Raw genomic sequence first — 27,527 nt, 5'->3', positions numbered from 1 at the left:
CTCCAATCTTCAATATACCTGACTTTTATTTAGATAGCAAATTGCATTAGAAGTGAGATATTTAATGAAGTAGAAGGATCCCACCATTTTTCCAGCGGCATTGGCAACAGATTTGATGTACATGTTTCATTTTAGATCAGGAGTAAAGGTCAAGCCCAGAAGCTTGTCAAAAAATGGAGCCTCCCCAAGGCGAGAGCCATTCATTTCAATTGATGCCAGGGGAGGATCAGAACGTTGATGTAAAGAAAGAAGCTTGATTTTAGATGCAGTAAAAGGAACCAGCCACTTTTTCCCCCATTTTACTACATGCTCAAGATCAGAGGAGAGAGAATCAGAGAGAACTTGGTTGTTTGCCATAGATGGTAATGTTGTCAGCAAAAATGTCTACGATTGATCTAAGGATGTGATTTGGAAGATCATTAATGTAGATCAGGAAGAGAGTTGGGCCCAGGATGGACCCCTGAGGAACTCCAGCATTAATACTATGAGCTTCTGATTTCTGCTCATCAACCGCTACTCTTATGAACCTATCAGAGAGAAATGATTTAATATTTGAAAAGACATTTCCAGCTGTACCATAGCTGGTGATCTTGTGAAGTAGACCTTTATGCCATACCCTATCAAAGGCCTTTCATATGTCAAAATCAATTGCCCTAGAAAGAAGCCTCCGTTGAGTTTCACTAATCCTATGAGAAATAACCATAAGCACATCCACTGTAGGTCTAACAGAACGGAAACCATATTGCATGTCACTAAGGTTATTTTTGCTTATTTTGTTATTAAAAGTGCAAATACATACTAATTCTGTTATTTTTATCCATATTATTTTAATTTTTTTTATTGTATACTTTTCAATAATGTCTTTTTCGGTAAAACTTGTTAAAAGCACTCTGTTTTGTGGTTGTTTAAAAATTGAATGGGAATTTAAATTTCGTTTTTTTTTTTTTTTTTTTTTTTTTTCAAATTGCATAAACACCAACACCATCGAAAATAACCGAAAAAATAAAAATCAACAAACGAATTTTTTTTATTAAAAAAAACAACAAATTTTTGGCCCTCTAGCAGTTTAGATTAAACAAAATATCAGGAATATACGGTGACATAATTGATGGTACTGTAAGAATGTTATTTGATCGGCTGTTGAAAATGACGTAATTATTGTGGAAGAATTTAAGAATAAAAATAAAACAATATTGAAATTGATGTAATAAAATTAAATTGAAACAATATTAGAAAATGTTTTATTAAATGATATTTCGAAAATTACAAAATTATTAAAATATTTTATTATTCAGCATAGTCGAAAACTTTTAAAAGAAAATTGTAGAGCCAGACCCAATGTAAAAAAAAAAAAAAAAAAAATACCCAGAATTTTTTATTACATGAATTTAATTAAATACAGAAACAAACAAACAAACATAATTAGAAATTATATTGTTTTCGGATACATATTAATATATGAGGAAGTACCTGACTCGATTTTTTTCCGAACAGAAAAATATTTGAAAACCAAAACATTTTAAAATAGAATACGTAAATCTGTTTCCAAGGTTGGAAAAATGATGGGATCCTTCTATCGATCCAGTAGATATCTACCTGCTAATGTAATTCGCTACCTATATAAGAGCTAGGGATGTCCAAGTATGGAGTATTGCTGTCAAATCTGAGCAGGAGCTGCTAGGAAGACCATATCCTGCCTTGACAGAGTTCAGAATGGACTTCGTAGCCTGGCGAGGGATGCCCTTTTCTCTTGCCTGCAACCTCTTTCTCACAGAAGAGACATTGCGAGCCTGTGTCTGCTTTATCGTTATTTTCATGGCAAGTGCTCGTCTGAGCTCCAATCTATGGTCTCCCCTCGCCAAACATTCACGAGAAATACTCGTTATGCTGTAAACACTCTTAATAATTTGCCCCACTCTTTATCTGTGCCTAAACCTAAACGTAGATTCCATAAACAAAGTTTCTTTCTTAGAACTGCTCACGTGTGGAACTCTTCCATTTACCTGCTTTCCAGCTGACTACAATATGGCCGTCTTCAAGTTTAATGTAAACAAGTTTTTGATGAGCCGTTCCCTTTTAAGTAATCCAATTTACCTAATTTACACTTCTAACGATTACTATGATATTGTCCTTTTGACCACTGTACACTCTTTAACCCTTATCCTCGACTAGCCTCTGGGCCTTGACAAGTGATGATTCGTTTGTAATAAAAAGTTTTAACTTTATTTGAAATTTTATAAGGAATAGGTTTATGAAATTATAAAATACATTGTTTTTTTTTTAAATTTTAAAAATGTTTTTTATTTGAATTTATATAAAAATACGTTTAAAAGTATAAAATACAAACAATTATTGCAATTAAACTAACAAAATTTTAAACATAAAAGAATTGTATCTAATACATAGTCTCAAAATAGTTTCAAAAGATTTTAAAAAGTGTTTTCAATAATTTTTTTTTTTTTTAGCCAAAAGTTTTTTTAAATAATTCTTTAAAAAAAAAACAAAAAAAAAAAACTAATTTTTATAATTCTTAATTAAACTTAAACCACAAAACCTTTTCAATGATTATTAAATAAAAAAAAAAAGGGGAGAGGAGGGGGGGGCGATCAGAAAAAAAACGTAATAAAAAAAAAACAACAAAAAACTGTACACATACAGAGAAGATATAAGCGTGACAGAAAAAAAAAAAAAAAAGCAAAGGATTTGCCTTGTTACCGCTCCTGGTAATCAACACACCGGAAGTTAGGAAGTACGTTAATTGATTATTACCAATTTGTTTTATCACCATTTCTGGCAGTGCTACGCCGGAAGTTAGGAGGTACATTAGCTAACACTAACCTATATTTTTCATCTTAAATCTATTTCGTGTGCGTTGATATGAATTACAAGTAAAATTCCACTTTTAAATTTCGTTTTATTTATTTATCTCTATCTTTATAAAGTTAGATATGTTTGTATACTGATATGTACAGGGTTAAGTCATGACCATCGTAAAGCAAGCCTCGTGACTACAAAATGACATCATGCACAAAGTATAGGCAAACAAGATCATTCGGACACTGTTGATAATGAATGAAAACCTTTTATCAAAAAAGTATTAAGAATCTTAAGAATCGCATTGGAAAAAAGACAAAACACGATTTATGCTGAAACTGAAAATTTATATACATACTAGCAGGGAAAACATAAGAATAAAACACAAAAAAAAACTAACGTAAGGCAAACGAACGATGTTAAATGTAAAAATCTGAAAAAGAAAAAAGAAAACAGAAAAACGAACGTTAAAACTTCTGAAAAATACCCCCCCCCAAAAAAAAACACGTGAAAAATGGCTTAAATAAGACTGTTTCAATATTAAGATTTAAGAAATCGGTGGGTACCCGGGTGTTAATGAAAACTTAAGAATAAGCGAAGTAAAAACAAAACAAAACAGAAAAACGAACGTTAGTGAAAAATGGCTGAAATAAACTTGCTTCAATATTCAAATTTAAAAAATCGAAAAAAAAAAGACATCTCACACCACGTTCGAACCCAAAACGTTTAGATAATGACCCAACGCTCTAACCAACTGAGCTAACACGGCGCACATGAAATTGTCATTTCCTCAAATATTTTTGACTAAATTAGGTTATGACGTTGTCTGACGCATGCGTAGAACTGATCTTGTCATGAGAGGATGGGTTTTGCTGACCCCTCCCCCTGTAGAAAATTGTTGATTTTAGGGTGAAAAAATTAACGTTTTGGGCCAATTTTTGGATATTTGTCGGGCGAAGGATGGGGCTTTTATATGAGACCAAGTTTGTCAATTTTTGTTCAGTCTGTCGAAAGTTTTTAGCAGACACACAAACATTAGCAGTATCAGAATTTTCAGCCGAGTCGCCATAACAAACATTTGTTTGAATAGACACCTATCCGTCTATCAGATTATAACAATATGAAAACGTAATTTAAACCCGTGAATTTTATTTCAATAAAACGAGCAAAGACCAAATTTTAATATCATAAAAGCTTTAATAGAGAAATAAACAATTTTATTTATTTTTCCTTGTATTTCTTCACTTAACATTTCACGGAATGTCGAACAAATAACACTAGTTGAATCTTACGATATTTATTTAACTGGCAAAATATCACTTACCTGGTCCACATGAGTAAGATATGCTTTCTTTTAATCTTCCTGTATGAGAATTTATTCATATTTATGCATTATAATCCATGTATTTTTTAAATGGAAGGATTTTTCCAACACATATCACGATAAATCGTGTCTTTAAAGAAAGTTTAAAGAAACCGGATGTTAAGATTCTCACTTTGTTATCTACGGAAGCCTATAAATGTAAAAAACACTAATTCAGAAACGTTAGTAATCTCGATATGGGATTATATTCCTCCAAATTTTCCACTTTTAAAGGTTTTCGGGGGCGCTGAAATCGGAAACAACCATTTATATATACGGCAAACGAAACTAATAGTTTCCAAGATAAGAAATTTTACAAATGGTCACAAAGTGGGGGGTCACTTTTCTATAATGATGTGACGTCAAATGGGCACCCACTTTATGGCCACATTGCGGGTGGGCAATGAACAGATTTGGCCGTAATTTTCTGTCCAACTTATAAATACCAAAGGGAGATAACTTATCGTCCTTTTTTTTTAATGTTGGCGCGTTTATGCTATCGTACATGAAAACTGGGATCTTTTATTTTTTGATTTACACGGATTACGGAATAACGAGCATATGAAATGTAATTTTTTTTTTTTAATATCTTAAAGAAATACCTGAATTTTTTTATTATACTATAAATCTGCATTATGGGGTATCGTCTTTTTTTTTTTTTTTATATCGAAAAAAAAGGAAACCAGGAATTAAATATAAAAATATACACTGACCGAAAAATATTGACTGGAAAATTTTAAACAAAAAATAAGCTTCCACTTAAAAAGAAAAAAAAACAAAAAAACATGTGGTTATCGAAAAAAGAAGGATTTACATTTTGGACTTTACCGGTAAATTTACAGATAAGTATTCTTTTTTTTTTGTTTTAAATTTGAGTATTTTATTTATTGATGTTTTATCTTCAATTTGTGATATATAAAACGTGTGCACAAAAATTAATTATTAAAATTCTCATAGACATTTCAAAATGGGGGTGAATTTATAAAACAACGTTTGTCTAAAATATTATATTCAGTTTATCAGAAAGAGCATAAAATTTTACATTCACCCTGAAAAAAACGTAAAAATTGAACGAATAGGAAAATTTTGATAGATTTTTGAAGTTTAAAAATTGAAAAATATTCATCTTGTAAAAATCAATTGATTTCACTACGTAACAAAATGGCTGCCTGAGCGCACGCACGCACTTTGTAAACACTGTTTTTTAAAAAATGAAAAATATTTCTATTATTTTTTAAACAACTTAAATAGTTTATTTTGAAAGTATATTCTATAAAGAAAATAAATAACCCATTTTAGAAAGAGAAATTACAAGTTTTCTATATTTTATTCGCAGTTTTCTGTTAGGGGTGTCAAAAATTCTGATACACCTACACAAACATACACACATACATTTTCGCTTTTATATATATAGACAAGCGGGGGTGGGGTACCCGGCGATGCCTGGGTGTTTTGAGGTAGATCAAAACTCCGGGGGGAGGGTTAAAATAATAAAAAAAAAAGTTTTGGTAGGGGAGTGTGAGGATCGAACCCGAATCCTTGAGGCAAAGTTGGAAATTAAAGTATGAAAAAAAAAAAAAACGTGCGACGTTAACCATTGGGCCACCGCGACATACGATGGAGACACGTTTGAATTTATTTATTTAACTATTAAAAACAGGTGTCTGCAATAAAAGTTAACTCTGCTGCTGCTTCCATTTGACCTAATCAAAGAGGTCAAATAGAAGTCACGCAGTTAACTTTTGCTGCGAGGCAGCGTTTGGGTTTGTTTACCCAAATTTGACTGTTTTTTTTCCCCAACAGATGTTGGGGAGGCCGAAACCAGCTCCCAATTGTCCAGATTGAATAGCAATTGTCTGATATACAACATTGATCAAAGCTGATTGCTTTTGGACGTTTCCCGGCGCGATGCCGAGAAGAGGGTGTTAGCTTTTGAATTAGTTTCGCTTTTTATACGAAAAAGCCTGCGAGAAGCCAAAATAGCAATAATTTTGTAAAAGTCGATGTAAATAAATCTAGACGCGAGGCGCTTTCCTAAATCCTAGATATTATTATCTCGGGCATATATAAATACTTGTAAGCGATCGTTACCCCCCCCCCCGGGACTGTGTGCAAGAAAGCCTTTGCGAGACATACACGAAATGGGTCACACACATTTTGCCTTTTATATATATAGAAGATAAAGCCTCAAATTAGCTGGCTTGTGCGTTGAAACCGTACATCCGGTTTTCGACTTCCGGTTTCAAAAAAATTGTCTGCTTACTTATTTCGTATTAAGCCAAGTATTAAAAGCCACTGCTGCTATTCAAGTTATACACAAGGTAAACAATATATTTGTGATCTAGAAATTAATACCTATAGTTTTACCTCATCGTCGTCTTTTCTATCTAGATAGATTAATTTTTGTGTTTTAACGTTTTTATGGGTTTTTCTTACAAATAAATACATAACCATAAATATACAACACATAATTAGAGCCAAAGGTTTGTACTTATATGGTTGAGTTTGAGGGGGGGTTAACTTATTTTAACACATTTTTCTTACAAATAAATGTTATTTAACCCTGTTGAGTTAAAAAATAAAATTATTAAAACATAAATATACAACATTTTTTTTTTTTTTTTTTTTTTTGCATTTTCATCTCGAGCAAGTCACAGTGCCACTTTGATGTAGGGGGCTACTATCTGGGACATAATTTATAGGGGTACTATATAGGGAGTTGAGCATAAATATGTCTGTTTACATTATGCTTGAACTTCTGCATGCCAGTACAGTAAGGAAAGCGGACCCAGAGGAGAATTCCAGTTTAGCAGTCCTAGGGAAGAAACTGTTAGAGTAGGGTTTTTTTTTTATATATATCTAGGGATTTCTGTGTAGGGGTGGGATTTTGCTGCTTGTTGGATTTGTCAGGGGTATTTCAATCAAAGAGGCACAAGGGCTTGAAGTTCGTCAGAGCATCCACCATTAAAATACTTGTAAAACAGACACAAGGATGTCATGTTTCAGCGATGAGACAGCAGTTGAAGCTTAGCTGATAAGTCAGGACCTATTAGGTTGATGATTCTCTTTTGAACTCTAAGAGGGAGAGACTAGTAGCAGATGTTGCAGCAATATTCCTGGGCAAATAGTGGCCTTGTAGAAGTACAGGATACTCTCAGGCATAAGTAACTTTCTAGCACGGCGGAGAGAGCCCACCTTTTTTGCAGCAGCCTTGGCAATGCCCTCAATGTATTTGTTCCAACTCAGGTTCCCTACGAACGTTAAACCAAGGAGTTTAAACAAAGCACTTTCAGGTAATGTATCATTAGCCATGGTTATTAGTGGTTGAGAAGGTTTCTTGTAGTTATTAAAGAAAAGAAGCTTAGTCTTGGCAGCATTGAATGTTACCTTCCATTTTTGCCTCCATTCCACTACAGACTGGAGGTCTTCCTGTAGTTTTTCTGCCATTGCCTTGGATAGATGTTCATTCGTTTTTCCCCTCATGTATGTTATAAAGCATGGTGTCGTCAACAAATATACCCATCTCAGAGACAATTTTATCAGGGAGGTCATTTATGAATATCAGGAATAATAAAGGTCCAAGGATCAAACCTTGAGGTACACTGATGAACCGCCCCTAAGTAATGACACCTTACCAATTCTCCAATACTATTGCTACACTATCCCTTTGATTACTGTACACACAATAACCCTTATCCCTGAGTGGCCATTGGGCCTTGATAAGTGGTGAACTCCATGTAAAAAAAGACAAAAAAAAAAAAAACACCTGCATTTATATCACTTTATATAACTATAAAAATATTTATAAGCATATTTAACATTTTATATAGTGCTTTTTGTTGTACTTTTGCAACCTCCCGAGTTTTACTTTTTTAGTCTTCACTTAAAAAATATTTTCATTTCTAAGGAAGGTAGGAAACTTGGTTATAGTACTACTCTTAAGGACCTCCCTAATTTTAATTGGTGCTTGCAGAAGTGCCTTGGAGACCTGAGTTTTATTTTTTTCATTTGTCACTTAAAAAAAAAAAAACTGTCTTAATACTATAAAAGACGATATTATTCCCAAATCACTTTTTATTTGAAACATTTTTTTCTCTTGCAATTCAAGGACTAACACGCCAACAGTTAGTCTCGTATTATTTAATAACAAAGAAAGACAAGAATTAATTCAAAAGGAATAGTTGTAATTCTGTGTTAAAAGAAAATAAACGTTTAGTTGTTTCATGGATTTTAAAGACTAAAATATTCATAAAATTGCATTAAAAAGAAAAAGTAAATGAACACAATTAAATTTATACTGAAACTGAAATTTATTCAATATTAATTAAACATGAATGATGTATGTAAAATGTGTATATTTACAGCAGAAAATTCAATGCTGCAAAAACTGAATTATGGATTTAGGAAATAAATCAACAAATTAAAATTGAATGATACATAATTTTTAAATACTAAAATCGTACGATAAAAATTAAAAAAAATTAAAATCGTATGATAAATAATGTTTGAAAATTAAAATTGATCGATAAATAATAAAATATTATATTTAATATAAAATCAAAGAATGAATAATTTTTAAATATTAAAATTGAATGTTGAGTAATTTAATGAATAATTTAATTGAATGAATATTTTTTTTAAAAATTGAATTATGAATTTTTTTTTTTTAAATTGAGTGATGAATATATAAAAAAATAAAAATTGAATGATTAATAATTAAAAAATAAATTGAATGATGAAAAATAAAAACCACACAAATAATTTTTAAAAATTAAAATTGAATGATAAATAATTTAAAAACTTAAAATTGAAGTGCAAAAACTGAATTATAAATTTAGGGGAAAAAACAACAAATTAAAATTGAGTAATAATAATTTTAAAAAATCAAAATCGAACAGTGAATAAACAAATAAAAAAACACAAAAAATACTCCCTTTTAATTGCATGTGTCCAAATTACACTTGAACTTCTGCAAAATATTTCTTTATCTTTTGGAAAATAAAACACTGTTGCTTTGGACTAGTTTTATAAATCCCTTGCCAATATCTTTGAGGATTGAAACAGAAAAAGTCACATGACGTTAGTGAAATACTCTTCTATTTACAACTGCCAGAAAATTACTTAGGCCTGAAAGTCTCCTGTACCTCTATGAGGCCACCATTCGCCCATGTATGGAGTACTGTTGTCACATTTGGGCTGGTGCATCTGCTGCTTGTCTCTCACTCCTGGACCGGGTTCAAAAGAGAGTCGCCAACCTGATAGATCCTGAACTGTCATCTAGGCTTCAGCCTCTGTCCCATCAACGAAATGTTACATCCCTCTGCCTGTTCTACAAATACTTTAATGGTGGATGCTCTGACGAACTACAAGCACTTGTACCTCCTCGATATGACTACCCCCGACAAACCCAACAAGCAACTAAGTCCCACCCCTACACAGTAGAGATACCTAGGTGTAAGAAAGCCTTTTACTCCAATAGTTTCTTCCTCAGAACTGCAAGTCTTTGGAACTCCCTTCCGGGATTCTGCTTTCCCAACTGTACTGAATGCAGAAGTTCAAGTGTAATGTGAACAAACATCTTGCTATTCATCTCCCTTCATAATGCCCCTGCAAATTATGTCCCCGACAGTAGCCCCCTACTTCAAAGTGGCACTGTGTCTCGTTTGAGGTTAAAATTGATAAAAAAAAATAAAAATAAAATAAGTTGTAGTAGGCAGGCAGGCTTAATTAATCCCATGACAGGAAGGCTGAAAATAAAGTGGAAGTGTGTGTAAGGGTGTTGGTTGAGCAAAAAAAAAAATAAAGGAAAATCGATAACACAAAAAAAAATAGTAAGTAGGCTCGAACCCATAACGCGCCAGAGGGAAGAGGTGAAAAAAAAACTGTTTTACCGATGTGCCTGCCGTGGTTGTGATGTCACGGGCGGTCGAAATAACGCCTTTTTAAGCGACGTTGTGGATGCGAGGATTGAATGACTTTTAAAAAAAACTGTTAGCGAAAAAATCGACCCTCCCTATGGAAAACTGCTCAGTTGAGGATGAAGGAATTAATGTTTTTGGCTAATTTTCTGATATTTGTCGTCTGAAGGGTCGAGCTTCAAAAAGATACTGCTCATGTGAAAATCCGTCACGTCTTTCGAAAGTTTTAGGTAGACATACATGATGATTGCAACGTCTTGTCAGACGAGTGCCACTCCCTCAGACATTTAAAATCAATGGGCCCAAATGTTTGAGGGAGTATCTATACAAATATGATGTTACAGAGTCTTAGCTTTGTACGACAGCTAAGTCTCTCTCTCGGTTCAAAATGATGAGATCCAGCAACAAGCAAGAGCAAGATAGCTAGCAACAAACTAAACTGCAGACCAGCTTAATGCGGGTACTGTTCTTCCACTATATGGTTTTTTAAATCAGAGATTTGCTTCTCCTAGAAAGGTTGCCTTCACCACGGCTTACGGGAGCCCTCTCTACCCCAATACACATATACACACACACACAAATATACACATACATACATACATACATTTAAACAGACAGGTGAGATTTATGTAATAGATGGCCATGTAAAACAGTATCTCATCTTCATATGAATTCATTCCTGAAGTCCGAGCTTGTTAAACAGGTGAAGGCATTTCGGTGCAAATAACAGAGAGAGAATCTGAAATTAGTCCACATGTACGAGCGGTACCCCCCCCCCTCCACAGTCTATAGTTTTATTCATTTATTTTTTTTTTTTTCAGTAGATTTTTATCGAATGGACACTAATCTACAAAATTATTAAAAAAAAAAAATTTTTTTTAATCAATATTCAAATATTTGTAGGTGGTGCTTATTTTACAAGTATTTTAATTAAATGTGATCCTACAAACTTGTAGCACTGATGTCTCCTTGATGTAAATACTCCTGACTAACTCGACAAGAACCAAAATTCTGTCCTTTCACTACCTGTACTCACATGCAGAAATTTGAATATAATGTGAACAGACATTGCGCAGCTCGACTCCCTACTTTCAGTGTTCCTTTAATCATTACTCCTAAGTTACAGTAGGTGTAGACATGTGCATTGCAGTGTTTTGCTAGTAAATATGAATGGCAGATGGTGTAGTTGACGCTTGGTCAAGGGAAGACTGTGGAAGAATAAGCTGAAAATATCCCTGATCAGTGTCAGACCACCCAAGAGATATACATTTTGTTTCAAAAAGCGCCTTTAATGAGAGGATCCTACTGAGATCAGCTTTGTGAGAGAAACAATGTCCAGAGACTAGTTGGATATTATCTTCAGTGAATGTTTCCTCCGGGCGGCTGAACAATGACCACCAACAAAATGCCAGAGTTAGTCTGAGGCGAAGAAATGCCAGAGGAGGAGTAAGATGAGCAAAAGTGAAAGTTGAACATTGGAGAGCTGCGATTCAGTCAGCATGCCACTCTAGGCCCAAACCAAACACTTTGAATAAATATTTGGAGAAATAAAGAATTTGAAACATAAAAAATTTTACCAAAATAACCAGATTCAGCATTAAGAAACTCAAAAAGTGTTGATATGCTGTAAAACACGCAAACTAAGCAAAAATAGTTTTTCAAACTGAAACTGTTGTTGATGAGTAAAACAAATAATTTGTGTAATTGGATGTGATTCCCTTTGTTGTCCAGGATGTCCATATAGAACCACATGTTTTGGAGCATTACTGTTCCCTTCCCATCACCGTCACAAATCAGTGGTGCTTCAACTGGCATTAGTCATCTGTTATCGTCGAAGGATGCAGAATCTTGCTACTTTCTGGTAAAAATATTCTCAGATCAGGTCCTGGAAAACAAAGAACCCCGACTTGTTTTCTTTCAAAGAACGGTCCTTAATGTACAGGTTCTGGATTAAGCACATTCCTGAAAAAATTAAGGCTGCATCGGACTGCACTTCTCAATACCCGGCACCGACAAAACATAGCAGATGAAGGACGACCGATACTAAGCAAATCGAGGGGGCCATGCAAGCATCAATCACAGCCACGTACACACATGACCTCAAATTTAAAACTATAACCTGGCATAGAATCATGGCAGCTGCGGCCACTGACAAGGAATGCTGAACGTTAGCGATATATAGGACATCGGATTATCACCAGCTAAAATGCTATATGGTTGAAGAATAAGGGATCACCTCCCTATACTTTGTCAGAAGCACCAGATTCATGATTAGTGTACAGAAACTAAAGAACTAAGAGAAAGGGCGATGGCAAAAAGGCATGTGCTAAACAAAGAACAGTATAACATGCACAGTTGTCCACTCCAACAGCTTCAGGTTGGCAAATCCATTCAGGTGCACAATCAGGAGGGGCTATATCCATGATGATGGGCAGAAACGGGGAGAGTTGTTGAGACCATGGGTAATAGACAATACCAGATACTGTTAGATGGAAGCAGCAGGATCACACTACACAATTGTCATTTTCTCCGTAAGATCCAACCTATCATGGACACTCCAGATTATTTGCTTATACAACCACCTTTTCAATCACCTCCTCAAAAGCCAAGAATGGAGGACAGCGTGTTCCCATATGACATACACGGGAGGATGGATGTGAAAAAGATGTTGACATAGTGATGGCAGATGACACATCTGACACAGATATGGAGATGAATAACCAAGACCTGATCAGGCACAAACCAACAAGTCCGATCTCACAACGCAGCATGGGAATAACACGACCACCAAGACCATTATCTTCACAAATGCGAAGACCAACTCACAACTATACAGAACTGTTTCAACAAGTGACCACAAAACCCCGGTTTTGCGGTCATAAAGTGGAGGGGGCATGTAGAGAATCGGGACGGCCGATGAGACAGGTTGGGGAAAAAGTGGAACACTGGTCGTCATGCAGTGTTATAAATTCAGCACTAGTCTCGGACTTGGTAGACGTTTTAAATTACCTTTACAATTGGGATTCTAAGAACGTAAAAGAAATTGACAAATTGATTCAAGTTTTCATTGTTTTTGATTTCGTTTTTAATATTAGTTGAAATTATTCAAGTAAACAAAACAGTTGTTTACAAATAATATTGATTTGTGACAGATGCTGAATGACGTCTGTCTTCCTTTGTGTCTGTTTCTATATGTGCATGTCATTCTCTCTCGCATAAATAAATATATATATATATATATATATATATACATATATATATATATATAATGGTTCAGTACTGTCAGAATACGGATACCCACTGTTTTAATTCCAGTTGCAAATATAAGCTTAGTATGACTGGAAACGATGCCAAGATAAGCAAAAAGCACGTACAGCGTCTAGCGTTTCCAAATGGTCACTCATCTGGTCCTGGCCAGGTTTATATATATATAAATGAAGTAATAAAAAGTCTGAATCTTACACTGCAACAACATCTGAAGCAAGCATTTCCACCATGGTATGTGTAAAAAAAAAAATTAAAAAAAAAAAAAATCCGTATATCAAATTTAATTTTAATAAATAAATATGTATATTCATTGTAATAAATTCTGCACTTGTTTGGGTCTTTAAACCGTTTAAGTTTGAATTCTGCATATATATATATATATGTATATATAATGCTATTATTGTTAACCACAAATATACATAAAAAACAATCATTTCACAGAAAACTTGACTTCTTTATATAGAGATCCAAAAATAGATATATGGCACGTGCCTTTTTGAACGGATATGCATTTCCAGATCGCACACAATTTCAATAATGCACCGGTTACCAGCCCTTGTCGTGATTCTCATTTTAGCCAACAAGTAGTGTGCTATTCATTCTAGTGACTTCCACTATCTCTCTCTCTTTCCATTTGAGCTGTTGATGTGACAACACATTACTCTTTGTCGCTATTTTTTTCTTTTCTTATTAAAATTTTCTTTTTCGTTCTGATACACATTGATCATTTACATCTGCATGCTTTTTCATCTTTTTTCTTTCTTTTAGCTTCAAGCTATCTGGGGGTAGGGGGAGTATTATAGGAAGCCTTATGACTGCTAAACTCCCTTTGTGTCTAGCTTGAACACACAGACATAAAGCATGCTATGCACATGTAACACGCACGCAAAGCAATGTCACCTGGCACATGACGGGTGACATGACATGAGCTATTTCCTGTGACCTTTGACCCTGGTATATTCGTTTCCATTCTCTTCGTCTCTTTTTCTCTTCTCGCCTCGACATGAAGCCGGTCACATGTAATTTTGCATCAAAGATGCACATAAAAAACAAACAGACTATATGAGGTAAGACGACTTGATTCTACATAAACATTAATGTCGGTCAAGAACAATCGAACATAGTGGTTTATAATGAACAATTATTTCTTAACTACAATAGAAATTATCAGCTCCTCACACATATATGTACAACAAACACAATAAACAAATCAGCAGAATAGACTATCCAATCATTCACACCCAATGATTAAGCATTCCTCCACAATCGAGTACAATAAAAAAGAAATAGCAAAAAAACATCTTGTTTTTCTGATATGTCAGCAATGAGTCCATGACCCAACCCACATGTGCAACAAAATTGGTGCCAACCGCAACTGTGCAGTTCACTTGCACATACTACAATCTTTCACACTCAAAATTCACATCGTCCTATGACTATTCCATACAGTTATAGAAGCATTGAACTCTTCTTGTTGATATTTTTTTTTCTGATGTAAACTTTTTTCCTTAGCCTCCGGCTAACTGGTGGGGGAGTAATATGGGCACATGCCTTTTTGAATTAATATGTATTGACACAGATCGCACACAATTTCAATTATGCACCTATTACCTGCCCTTGTCGTGATTCCCATTTTAGCCGATAGGCGGTGTGATATTCACTCTAGTCACTTCCGCTTTCATTCTCTCTCTCTCTTTCCATTCGAGTCATTGACGTGAAAACACGTTCTTTCTTGTCTGACTGTCCATGTGAGGGACACACTTTTAACACACGCCTCGACAGAAGCATAATCCTTTTAAGGTAAGGATGCACTCTTGTATATACCCACATACGCAGACACGATGAACATTCAACACATCCAGACACACGTATGCACAAAAATATATACGCAACGAACTTTCTAACGCCATACAATGATCTCATACGTATAACAGACAATTAACATCATGTATTATACACACAAACACCCTTTTTATTATTCAATACTTCTGTGTGAATAAATAATCTTCGAATATATGTAAATATGTAACCTTGTTTTAGCGTGCGTCCTTATATCTTCTTAATGTACTCTAAAATTTGCTTTTTATTATTGATTGTTTATTACGCTGTCCCAACTACAAACGACGACGTTCGACCTTCAAGTAATCCAATACACAGCCTAGATATCGGTAACTGCCAATCTCTATAACTGGTAACAAATCCGTTACAGAGAGAGACAGGCAGACATGTTATATATATGTTATAGAGGAAATTAGACCTGGAGTCTAAAGAGCAAAGTTTATTTTAATGTATTAATACTTAAAAAAGAACAGTACTCAGGGTACTGTAAATATATAATAAGCTCAATAGGTATATTTATCCTAGAGCTATATTAATATTGAGTATAAAGATTAATAATTGTAAGTTATGAATCAGTTTCAAAAGGATAGACAAAATCATCATTTTGAAACCGATTCATAATTTACAATTATTAATCCTTATACTCTCTCTTTCACATATATATATATATATATATATATATATATATATAACAATTGCAACTACTGTTTGGATTTTGGGGGATTTACCTTATTTTCTTTTATAGTTAATGAGTTCTTATTCTTCTGATTAGTGGGGGCGGAAAATATTCAAAAACTAACATAATTATCATTGTTTCTGCGCTACAAAACAGGTGCTGTCAAGAATTGAGGATTTTTGTCATATATATAGTCTTTGAAGTTTTTAACCTTTAAAACTATACAAAAAATTACTTTTTATCATTCGTTAAAAAACCATCTAGTCAGTAAGTCATTTAATCACCTGCAATCACTGCATCAACTCTCTCGAATTTACTATAATACCAATTTTTTTTATTTTTCAAGGGATCATCAGTTGTTTACCATGAAACACTGTTTCGGGGATTTAAAAACAAAACAGTATATTACATCATGGCTCCCCAGCAGTGTTGATCAAACACCACCACCCTTAATCTTAGGAAGAAGACCTGTTACAAACATTTGATTCAATTTCCTATTCTTAATTGCAATTACTAACCTTTTCATAGTATAAAAATGAATATATATATGTATTAACCTAGATACCCAGCATTGCCCGGGTGTGTGGAGGTGTGTATAAGGATGTTAGTTAAGCAAAAAAAAAAAATGTATTCATAGGCAAGCAGGTTTGAACCCGTAACGTGAAGGAGGAAAAAAAAGTGACGTCTTTGTCGTTGGGTCCATGGAAAAACTTGAAGTCGCGAACGTCGAAATTAAGGCTAGTAAATCAAAAAAGGGGATGACTTGCGAAAATATTGTCGAAAAATGTGACTCCTTGTAGAAAATTGCTCAGTTAAGGGTCAAGGAATTAATGCTTTTGGCCTATTTTTCAATATTTGTTGTCCGAAAGCTCGAGGTTTAAAATGATATCGGTTTTGTCACATTCCGACGCGTCTGTCAAAAGTTTTTAGCAGATATCCAAACACACAGATACAAACACACAGATTTTGCCCTTGATATTATAGTTAATGTCGACCCATCTTTTCTGTCAATTGTTTGCTTTTTTTTATGTTTATGGTTAACAATGATAACATTTCTTAAAATTTCCGGAATGTATTACTCGCACCTACGATCCATTCGCCATGTTGACATTTGCATCTATGTCATATCTACGATTATGAGGTTGTTACAAACAAACCTGAGTGGCTTACTTGAACAATATCACTATTTGTCTTCTCTGTATTGTTTTTCTTCTTTTCCTGAAAGTCGATCGATCGATCAATACCTCCGTTCAGTCTCAAGAGACAATGGTTTGTATCTTTCTATCTGTAAGGGTAGCTGCACGTGTAATTGTGAGGCCAAGGTTGTGCAATTTCAACCACAATTTTCCTGAATCAGCACTGCTGGAATACAGTGTCAAGAAATCCAGGACGACTGGAAACAATGCTGAGATAAGCAGAGAGCACATGCAGCACCTGGAATTCATAAATCGTCACCCATTTCAGTACTGATCAGGTTCAACATCCCTTAACTTCGATGATCTAACGTGCTCATGTCATTTATGACGGTAAAGCATAAAGAATTATGTTTGGAGGCATAAAATTTATATACACATTTCAACATTAACAGAAATCTCTCTAGAGCTCTTTCGGCTATCATCTCATCAGGAGAAAAATCGATTGCTATGAACTTTGACCACCTCCGTTCTGTTTTTTTTTTCTTTTTTTCCTCCCAGGCGGTGCTATTTTAATTGCTTTAAACTTCTTTATTGAATTAAATTGCTTATTTTAATCGTATTTTGGTGCTTTATATATCATTTAAACACGGTAGTGTTTCAATATACGGTAAAGTGTCAGTTTTAGTAATTTAGAACTGCTTTAAAGCTTCATTGCTAACTCATTTTTGACCCAATTTCAAACAATTATTACAGTTTATAGATCACCAACTATTTTGTAAAAATCTTTTTTCAATTTTCGTTCAGTAAAGAAAAAGTATGATGAATTTTCTGGTCTTCAAAATCTTAAAAATATGTAAGGAGGTGAGTGACGCTATAGAAGTATCAGAATTTTTGTAGGAATTTTTGACACCCCTAACACGAAACTGCGAATACAATATAAAAATCTCGTAATTTCTCTGTTAAAAGTGGGTTATTTATTTTCTTTATGGATTATACTTCCAAAATAAACTATTACAGTTGTTTTAAAAGTAATAAAAATATTTTTATTTTTTTTTTAAAACAGTAATGAATTTTCCGAACTCAATATTTTTCAATTTTTAAACTCAATATTTTTAAATTTTTAAATTTTAAAAATCTATCAAAATTTTTCTATTGATTCTATTTTTACGATATTTTCAGGGTCAATGTGAAATTTTATGTTCTTTCCAATAAACCGAATATAATATTTTAGACAAACGTTTTTTTTAAATTCACGCCCCCCCATTTTCACGCCCCCCCATTTTCACGCCCCCCCCATTTTGAAATGTCTATTAAAAAGTAAATAATTAATTTATGTTTAATAGGTTTATATATCACAAATTGAAGAGAAAAGGTCAATAAATAATATATTCAAATTTAAAACAAAAAAAAAAATCAGTTTTTTAGAAATTTACCTGTAAAGTCCGAAGTTTAAAACCTTATTTTATAAGAACACATTTTTTCTTTTTGTCTTTTTTTTTTTTTTTTTAATGAAACCTTGGTCCTTGCTCCTTTAATTGAAAAAAAAATTAGGGCTTGAATTACATTTTTCGAGGAGTTATAAGCTTAGAAAGATAGGGGGTCGAATAATTTACGCCTCTCATTTTGAAATGTCTATTAAAAAGTAAATAATTAATTTATGTTTAATAGGTTTATATATCACAAATTGAAGAGAAAAGGTCAATAAATAATATATTCAAATTTAAAACAAAAAAAAAAATCAGTTTTTTAGAAATTTACCTGTAAAGTCCGAAGTTTAAAACCTTTTTAAAAAAAAAAAAACACATTGTTTTGTTTTGTTTTTTTTTTTAAATAAAACCTTGGTCCTTACTCCTTTAATTGAAAAAATAAATTAGGGCTTGAATTACATTTTTCGAGGAGTTATAAGCTTGGAAAGATGGGGTGGAATTATTCACTATTTTCACGAAATTTCTGACACTGCTAGTGACGCTATTTACGACTGGTTTCGATAGCAACCACGTCGCTTCAGCGATTACTGTTGCTATTAATTCACTGTCATGAAAAGAGAAGTAACAAGTGAAACAGAGAATGAAAGCATGGAAGGGAGATAATTGGGGAGATTTTATTGAAAGCAGACGAGTGCTGTACATTGTTATTACATATGTGTTTGTGGGGGCAAAAAATAAGACTAAAATTAAATAAAGACAAGTGAATTTAATGGAAGCCTAGAAAAATGGATTGCAATAAAAAAAAATGCAAGCATGAAAAGTAATATGGTTAAGCTTAAACATAGAAAAGTAAAGGACTAGCTGATAAAACTGGAAAAGAAAAGGACAAGATATTCTAATAAAAAATAATATAAATTTATAACTTAAAATATTGCAGCATTAAGAATATTTTTAAAAATTCAATTTATAATAACATATATATAATCAGTTCTCAAAGGTCAAATTGTTGAACTTTGTGCCCTTAACAGCCAAATTTCTGACCGAAAACCGATTAAAAAGATTTTCCCAAATCTCAATACCCCTTATGTCAAATTTCGAGTCTGTAGACGGAAAATTGACAGTTATTTGGTGGAGAAGTGTACACACACACACACATTTTCATTTTTATAGATTGATCTAATGTTAGAATAAAGTTATATCTAACTTTTATTACTCATCTTTAATTTGTTTTAATTGCTCCTCTTAACTATGTTGAGCCTTTTGTATATTGATAAGTTTTTGCTTTGTTTATGATAGACTTCTTTTGCTACCTTCATTTTATATATATATATATATATATATATATATATATATATATATATATGATTTTCAGAATGTAAAAGATTATATATAATAAATTCCACAGCCAAACAATGCCGCAGCCCACAAGAGCCATGACAATCAATAAATCGGAAGTCCAAGACTCGAGTTTCGCCCTCATTTTGGGCTCATCAGTTAGATACATCCGAACTCGGGATTCGAAACTCGAGCCTCTTGCATGCGAGGCAAGCCATCTACCAACTGAGCAACTTGAGTCTTGGACTTTTGATTCATTGACTGTCATGGCTCTTGTGGGCTACGATGTTGTTTGTCTGTGGAATTTATTTCATTACATATATATGGCATATTTCATTAAATAAAATAGACGTTTTTTGTCTATTAATTCTATTTTAAATCCTTTCAAACTTTCGAATGGCAGTCTTCACTTCTGGTGGTGACTGGCTGATGTAATCACCATCTTTATCACAAGTCCAAGTACTTTCCAATCCTTCAGGATTCATCGTCAGGAATACATTTTAACCAATGGAAAAAAAAGGATAATTAATCAATAAAAAAGAAAAAAAAAAAACTTTATAAATTGTTCAAAACCAGTTAGATTAATTTATCCAGGACGATGCATCCTGAAGGATTGGAAAGTACTCGGACTTATGATAAACATGGTGATTCCCGCCAGATGTGAAGACTGTTATTCGGAAGTTGGAAAGGATCGAAAATAGAACCAAGAGACAAAAAACATTTATTTTATTTAATAAAGTATGCCATGGAGAAAAAATGCTGACAAAAAATATGTGAGGCTCACTGTTTGTTTGTAAACAAGTGGTTTGAGCACTATAAAAGTGGTGGACGAATGTTTGTTTGAAATGGACATTTGGGGTTATTTATGGGTGCCGCTCCTGTGGGTTGGTGGGTAGAACTACTGGCCATCTACGTGATGGTTCTAGGTTCGATCTTTGGTTTGGGAGAGGTGCTAGTCTAGCTGCACTGGTGAGTTGTGATACAACGAAACACTACTGTATGTGGATGACTACAAGTATATGTCTTGGAAGCTTTTTTTAATCTTGAAAACTATATAAAAAAATTTTTACAACTTAATTTTTAGTCTTTCGTTGGAAAATTATTTTGTCAAGTAAGTCACTTAATCTCCTTCAATCGCTGAATCAAATTAAGTCATTTATGTAAGGTTGAGATGAAAGTTCTTGCGGAATTTTAAATTTTGATTTCAAATGATGTATTTTCAAATGAGTTTTCATTATAATACCTTTACTTTATGTATCATTTTAAACAGTTTTTCGTTCAATCTAATCGTTTTGATTTACAATTGTTTAAATTACAATCGTTTAAATTACAATGGTTTTAAAACAATTGTCTTTTCAAAACGTTGAATACAAGATGGAAAAAAGCAAATTCACACAATTTTATCATTTCAATTCAAGCTAGGCCAAAAAGCTGCTGAAACAGCTTGCAATATCAACAAAGCATTTGGTCCAGGAACCACTACTGAACACATAGCACAATGGTGGTTAAAGAAATTTCATAGCAGCAATGATGTCTTGAAGATGAACGTAGTGGTCAGCCATCGGATGTTAACAATCAAGATCCTTAGTCAAAGCCAATCCACACACATCTGTTCAAGAACGTGCTTCTGAATTAGATGTAATGTATACAATGATTTCCAACCAGCTGAGAGAGATTGGAAAGACAAAAAAAAAAACTTGATAAATGGGTGTCTCTTGAATTGAATGGCAATCAAAAGAAACACCATTATGAAGTTTCATCTTCCGTTTTACGCAACAAGAACGACTTGTTTCTCGGCCGATTGTGACTTGTGATGAAAAGTGGGTTCTTTGCGACAACTGATGACGCTCAGCTCAGTGGTTAAATGGTGACGAAGCTTCATGACACTTCCCGAAGAAGAGTTGCACCAAAAGATTATGCTGAGTGTCTGGTGATTTGTGACCAGTCACATCCATTAGCTTTTTGGATGCAGGCGAAACTATTACGGCCGAGAAGTACTGTCAAAAAAAAGGATGAAATGCATTAGAAACTTTAACAACACCCAACATTAGTCAACAGAAAAGGCCCAATTCTCCTCTATAACAATGCCCGGCCGCACCTTGCTAAACCGACCCTGCAGAATTGAATGAATTGGGCTACAAAACTCTGCCTCATCCGCCATGCTCTCCAGACCTCTCATTACTGACTACCACTTTTTCAAGTATCTTGACAACTTTCTGCATGAGAAATGTTTCAAAAACTTAAGCGATATCAAAAACCTTCTGCGACTTTATTGCAACCAGAACAAAAAATTACACGCGTAAATACACTTGTTTTGCGTTGGCAAAAGTCTATTGATTCTGACGGTGCTTATTTCAATCAATAAAGTTTTGTTTGAACCGAGATATGTTCATCTGAATTTAAAAGTTACAAACCACAAGAATTTTCTTTTCAACCTGATATATATGTCACTTTAGTTGCTCATTGAGTGTGAGTTAGATAATTTGAACTGGGGGAGAGGGGGTTGTAAAGCCAATTGGATTAAAAAGAAATGTACACAAACTCCAAAGTTAGTCCATTTCTGCTTTTTCTCTCTCTCTTTCACTCTGCAGCTATGGGTTAAATAGTTTGAATACTTGTGGTGATATTTCCTTTTGTTTCCATATTTGTATTCTTTTATTTATTATCTTAGACTGTTAATGAAGAGAGCGAGAGAGGGAAGGAATTGAGAATGATACCTGCTGTATAAAATAAGAAAGTGGAATCAAGCAGCATATAGAGGGAAACGTGATAGAAATTTATTACGAGGTGGGTCACTTGGTGAGTTATTTGCAAACTGTGGCTAATTACGATATTAAAAGGATTTATTTCAAACTTAACTCAATCCTAAGCTGAGAAATATTTGACATGTATTGTGTGTGATTCGAATGTCTAAGAAAAAGTTTTAGGGAAACAAACGTTGATTAACACAGCTTTAGTATGATAATAGATACTAACAATTAAAAAACGGTCATCCAGGTAGGGCATTATGTGTTGTGATTATAGTATCGTTTCATTTACTGTGGTTTTCTGTTTTGTTGTTCAGGTTTTCACTAGTGCATATTGTTGCTTGGTAGATTGTACTGTTTGCTGACAATTATTTTGTAGAGGGCAGTTCACATTTATTTGGCCGTTATATATTTTGCATCAGTTTTACTTCCCCCCTCCTCATTTTATCTTTAGCATAGCTATTCTATTTTTAATCATAATAGTCTTCAATCTATCTATACTCCAATACATTCTTTGTGTATCGATATTCACATTAAAAAGCCCTTTTTTCTAATTATTTAAAAATAAAATACAACTTTGTTATATATGTGTCATTGAATTGCATTCATCTGCAAAATATATAGCTAATTTTCATATTCTTTTAAACATTCATTTTAATTAATTTCCTATTAGTTTTTTCAGTTTTCTGATGGGATGCTCATCTTTAGTTGACTATTACGTGTAATTATATTCATGCAGATATTCTACATGATTTATACTTGCATAAAAGGTTATAGTAAACACAAACCTCTTTCTATATATATATATTTATGTATGCGTATATATATATTTGTTTAAAAATTTTGCCTACCAAACTGTTCTGTCAGTTTTTGGTCTAGACATGAAACCTAATATATAGTGTATTTGAAAACTTTATATTTGGGTTTTAGCTGGAGAAAATCGGTGTTATTGGTTCATGTTTTAATTTTTAGCATTGCAGCAAACATGTCTTCATAGCTCAGGCATTACCGTCAAAGGAAAAAGTAAATCGTAAACTGTTTTGGTTTTGATTCTTGGTTGTGGCACACGGGTCATTTTTTTATATTTTTAACTTTTTAAATCATTACAATATATTGGATCGAATACAATATAATAATTAATACAATATTATAATATAAAATCTGCATTAATCAAAATATCATATTAAGCATATTTTACAACCGGGCAACACCAGGCGGCCTGCTAGTAATCTATTATTTGAAAAAAGGGCTGCTAAAGCATCAAAATTGAAAAATTGGTACTGTGGGTCATCGGATGTTTATCTGTTTGTCAACTGCTTCACGATTGTGCATGCACAAATTCTTCACATTATGTTAAAATGAGTAAGTTTAAAAACACTTTTTAAACATCTTTCAAGCTGGTTTAATGGTTATCGTACTTGACTCACTGTCTTAGGTTTTGGTTTCAATATCAGCTGAGTATTTAATTTTTTTTTTTTTTTTTTTTTACTCACAAGAAGTGAACTGTTAAAAAAAACATAATACTCAATTTTTTTTTCAGTTTTTTTTTTTTAAGGAATTTAATGTTACGTTTAATACCGGCAACGCTGGTTACATCTAGTATAGCACAATCAGTTGTATAAAACTTTGTATTTTAGTCCACATTTAGATTTTCCATTTGACTATCAACGACTGTCCGCTATCCTTAAATTTGCCAAAATGATTAAGTATTAATGTATTATATTTGTGTGTGGTTATAACATCTTTTAATTCTAATGCGACTTCCTCTGCTTTGTTCTCCAAGTTTACAATAATGTAGATTGACGCTTGATGTTTGATAAAGAATTATTTTGTAGAGGGCAATTAGCCTTTCTTTAGCAATTACATGTTTGTGTCAGTTTTACATTTTTTTTTTCTTATTCTGTCTGTATAATAAAATTTCTATTTAAATAAGTTTTTTTTAAGTGTTTATAACGTCTGCTGGAAATGGCATTAAAATATTTGCTCTTATGTTTCTCCCATGGAATGATATTTGAGATAAGATAGGATCGTTTGTTTCGATAAGAAAATATTTGTATAATTCAAATTCCTTTGCTATTACTTCTAAAGTACATTTCAACTTTGACCTTAAGATTAAAACATTTCATTTGCACAGATATTAGAGTATCCAGTTTACGTTTTAAGTCTTGTTTATATATTCATTTATTTAAAATATATTCCATTTTTATCTCTAGACTGTACAGGTAAAAAGAATTCCTCTGAATAGAACAGTATTGCATTTTTTAGTTTTTTTTTTTAAATTTTCTTTGTTCTGGTATTATCAGATCAGGTTGTCTGAAGATATTGACTTCTTGAGACGAAATGCATCGAACATTGATGCTTTTTGTTTTTCTACTTCCTTTTGCAAAACTTAATTATGTTCTGCAAAAACAAACAAAACAACCCACCTTTTTCCCCTTTTCCTTCTTCCCCTTTCTCTTTCTATCTCACTCATTTCCTGACTGGTTTCCTAACATAAAATGTACCAAACATTAATATTGTAACCCTATTCCCTCTCCTATTGCAAAACTCATTCATGTTCTGCAAGGTGGGGAATAAAAGTGATAAAATCCACTATAAAACAACCAAGCCAAACCAAACCAAACACTACAAACTATCGATTGGAAATACAAAAAACTTGAAGAATAAAAACCTTCTACAAAATAAATGGATACCACATGAATACTATTTACAAAATAACTGGATTCGGCATTAAATAACTTGAAAAAGGTTGATATGCCGTAAAACAAAACAACCTAACCGAACCAATCTTATTTTATTCTAGCTGGGGATAGAGTATTTTACTAGACCCTAAACATTCATTCCAACTGAGAGATCTTTTTAAGATTCTAACCGTCTCTTTAAGTGCAATTATTTATTTCTCTTGCACTTGGTTCACTGGGTATATTTGCCAGGTAGTTTTTGAAATTCTTTTTCATGAGTTAGGTTGCTCCTATAATTACTAGCATGATGGAGATCTTCCTAAGATTCCAATTTCTTTCCATGTCACATAAGACCTTGGTATTCCGTTATCTTTTCCCTCTCGGCTCTGTTTAACACAGCATCATTAGAGACACTAACTTCTACTTACTACAAAAATGCTAGTTCTATTTTGGTGTCTTAAACTCCCCCAACCCCCCCCCCTCTTTGTGCTGATGAGGAGACTATATTGAAAAACATAATCTTTGTCAATTATTGTCAAAGTTTATTATCAATTTTAATAAAATGAATATCGTTTCCGAAACGATCGTACACGCAATTTGATTTTGTTTGTTGATCCTTTTGAAACTGATTTATAATTTACAATTATTAATGTTTATACTCCATATTAATAGAGCTCTAGGATAAATATACATTTTAAGCTTATTATATATCTACAGTACTATAAACACTGTTCTTTGAAAGTATTCATACATTTAAATAAACTTTGCTCTTTAGACTCCATATACGCTAAGAAATAGACTGTTCTGTGTGTGTGTGTTTGTATATATATATATATATATATATATATGAGCAAACAGTTAATAAAATATGTTAAAAAAACACTTTGAAATGAGTTAAAAACATATTTAATTTATTTTATATATATATATATTTTTTTTCTGTGCGTGTACGTCATACATGTATTGTACGACTTACCTTTTAAACTGCTGTTGGTCGCCTATCTTTTGGCTCTACGTAGGGGATGCGCCATCCGTTCTTGAGAAGCTGGAATCTGTTGGACAAAGACGTTTCAAATGACCCAAAACAAATGATTGGTTTTATATGAAAATTTTATTCCACTTCCAAGGTATCGTTACACAGAAAAATCAAAAGTGAATATTTGGCCTCTGGGTTTCTATTAGTCTCCATTTTGAAACTTGTCATCTCGCTTTCGGGGGGGGGGTAGACTCTCTTCAATTCAACTCCCAAACTTACCAGCTTCTCAAAAACCGGAAGAACGGACACATCACTTCCAGTCATTGGGCTTGATGTGTCTATCAAAACAATGACACTTCAACTATGACAGGGTCCTGCCTTTCGAGCGTGGTCTTGTCACAAGTGGCCTAGTGATCATCTTCGCATGTCTTGTTCCTTGGTGGGGCGCTTTGTTTCTCGATTCAATCATCCCTTGGGGTCCTGTGTAGTATCCAGGTTTCTTGTGTCACCTTTGGGTACCTTGATCCCTCTGCTGGTCCAGTCAGCTTGCTGCAAATGAAGAGTCCTCACCACAAAAAAACAGAACTCTGGTTTATAAACAATGATAAACTATTATTTTCTTCAGTTCAAAAGTAATACTACCTAATCTAAGGTGACTGACTACAAGCAGTGAATGATGCCTGGCCAGACAAGTAGTCACGGATCTCCCATTAACACAGTCTAGTTAGCATCATAACTTTAAGCTCTGAGAGCCTGATGATTGAGGAGTGCTGACTCCAAGTCGAATTTCCTTAGAATTCTTTTTCCTGAATCCAACACCTTTTCCTCTCTTCTCCATTGGAGAATAGTTAAAACATCCTTTCTCTCTTACACTGAGCCTCTCCTTGTCTCAACCAGTCAACACGTCGCCCTCTCTTTCCTGGGAGGTGGGTGGTTGCTCACACTGATGTCTGTGGCAGTTTTTCTGGATTTCTTCACCCAGTGCCGTGTGCGGCCCTTTTCAGCAATGTCCCTTCTAATACAAACATCTTCTCTGACATCTCGGAGATAATTTCAATTCTGTCCCCATTTTTGAAACTATATGCCATCTGGCTTGCATGTAACAAACCTATAATGACAGCTCGGCGGTTGGTCCTATTTTGCTAAGTCTTTGCATTTCTCTGTACTCCCCCCACCTCTTCTCGTCTGATCAAACAGCTCCTCCCCTTACTGCAATATGCACCTTGCTGTGTACACTCATGACACTATAGTGTCAAACAGCTCTCTATTTACTTCGCCAGTTAGATAATAATTACATAAACACATAGACAAATATATAGATCAGTATTGATAGCCAGATAAATAACAC

General features: G+C 33.5%; 1 protein-coding gene across 3 annotated transcripts in view; it reads left to right on the top strand.

Annotated features, from left to right (window-relative positions):
* LOC145263141 (uncharacterized) overlaps positions 1–27,527 on the top strand; it is a 336,481-nt gene that overhangs the window by 18,928 nt on the left and 290,026 nt on the right. The window contains exon 1 of one of the 3 annotated variants that reach the window (XM_080120109.1): positions 14,982–15,162. The exons of the other annotated variants lie outside the window; for them this stretch is intronic. The gene's annotated coding sequence lies outside the window, so the exon portion shown is untranslated. Of the gene's footprint in view, positions 1–14,981; positions 15,163–27,527 lie in introns of those variants that run through there. 3 annotated transcript variants of the gene reach the window in all.

Source organism: Euprymna scolopes, chromosome 38 (genome assembly GCF_053919585.1).
Source record: "Euprymna scolopes isolate OS-2025 chromosome 38, ASM5391958v1, whole genome shotgun sequence".
Lineage (NCBI taxonomy): Eukaryota > Metazoa > Mollusca > Cephalopoda > Sepiida > Sepiolidae > Euprymna > Euprymna scolopes.
Note: the sequence above shows the minus strand (reverse complement) of the source record. Positions and strands in the feature narration are given on the sequence as shown.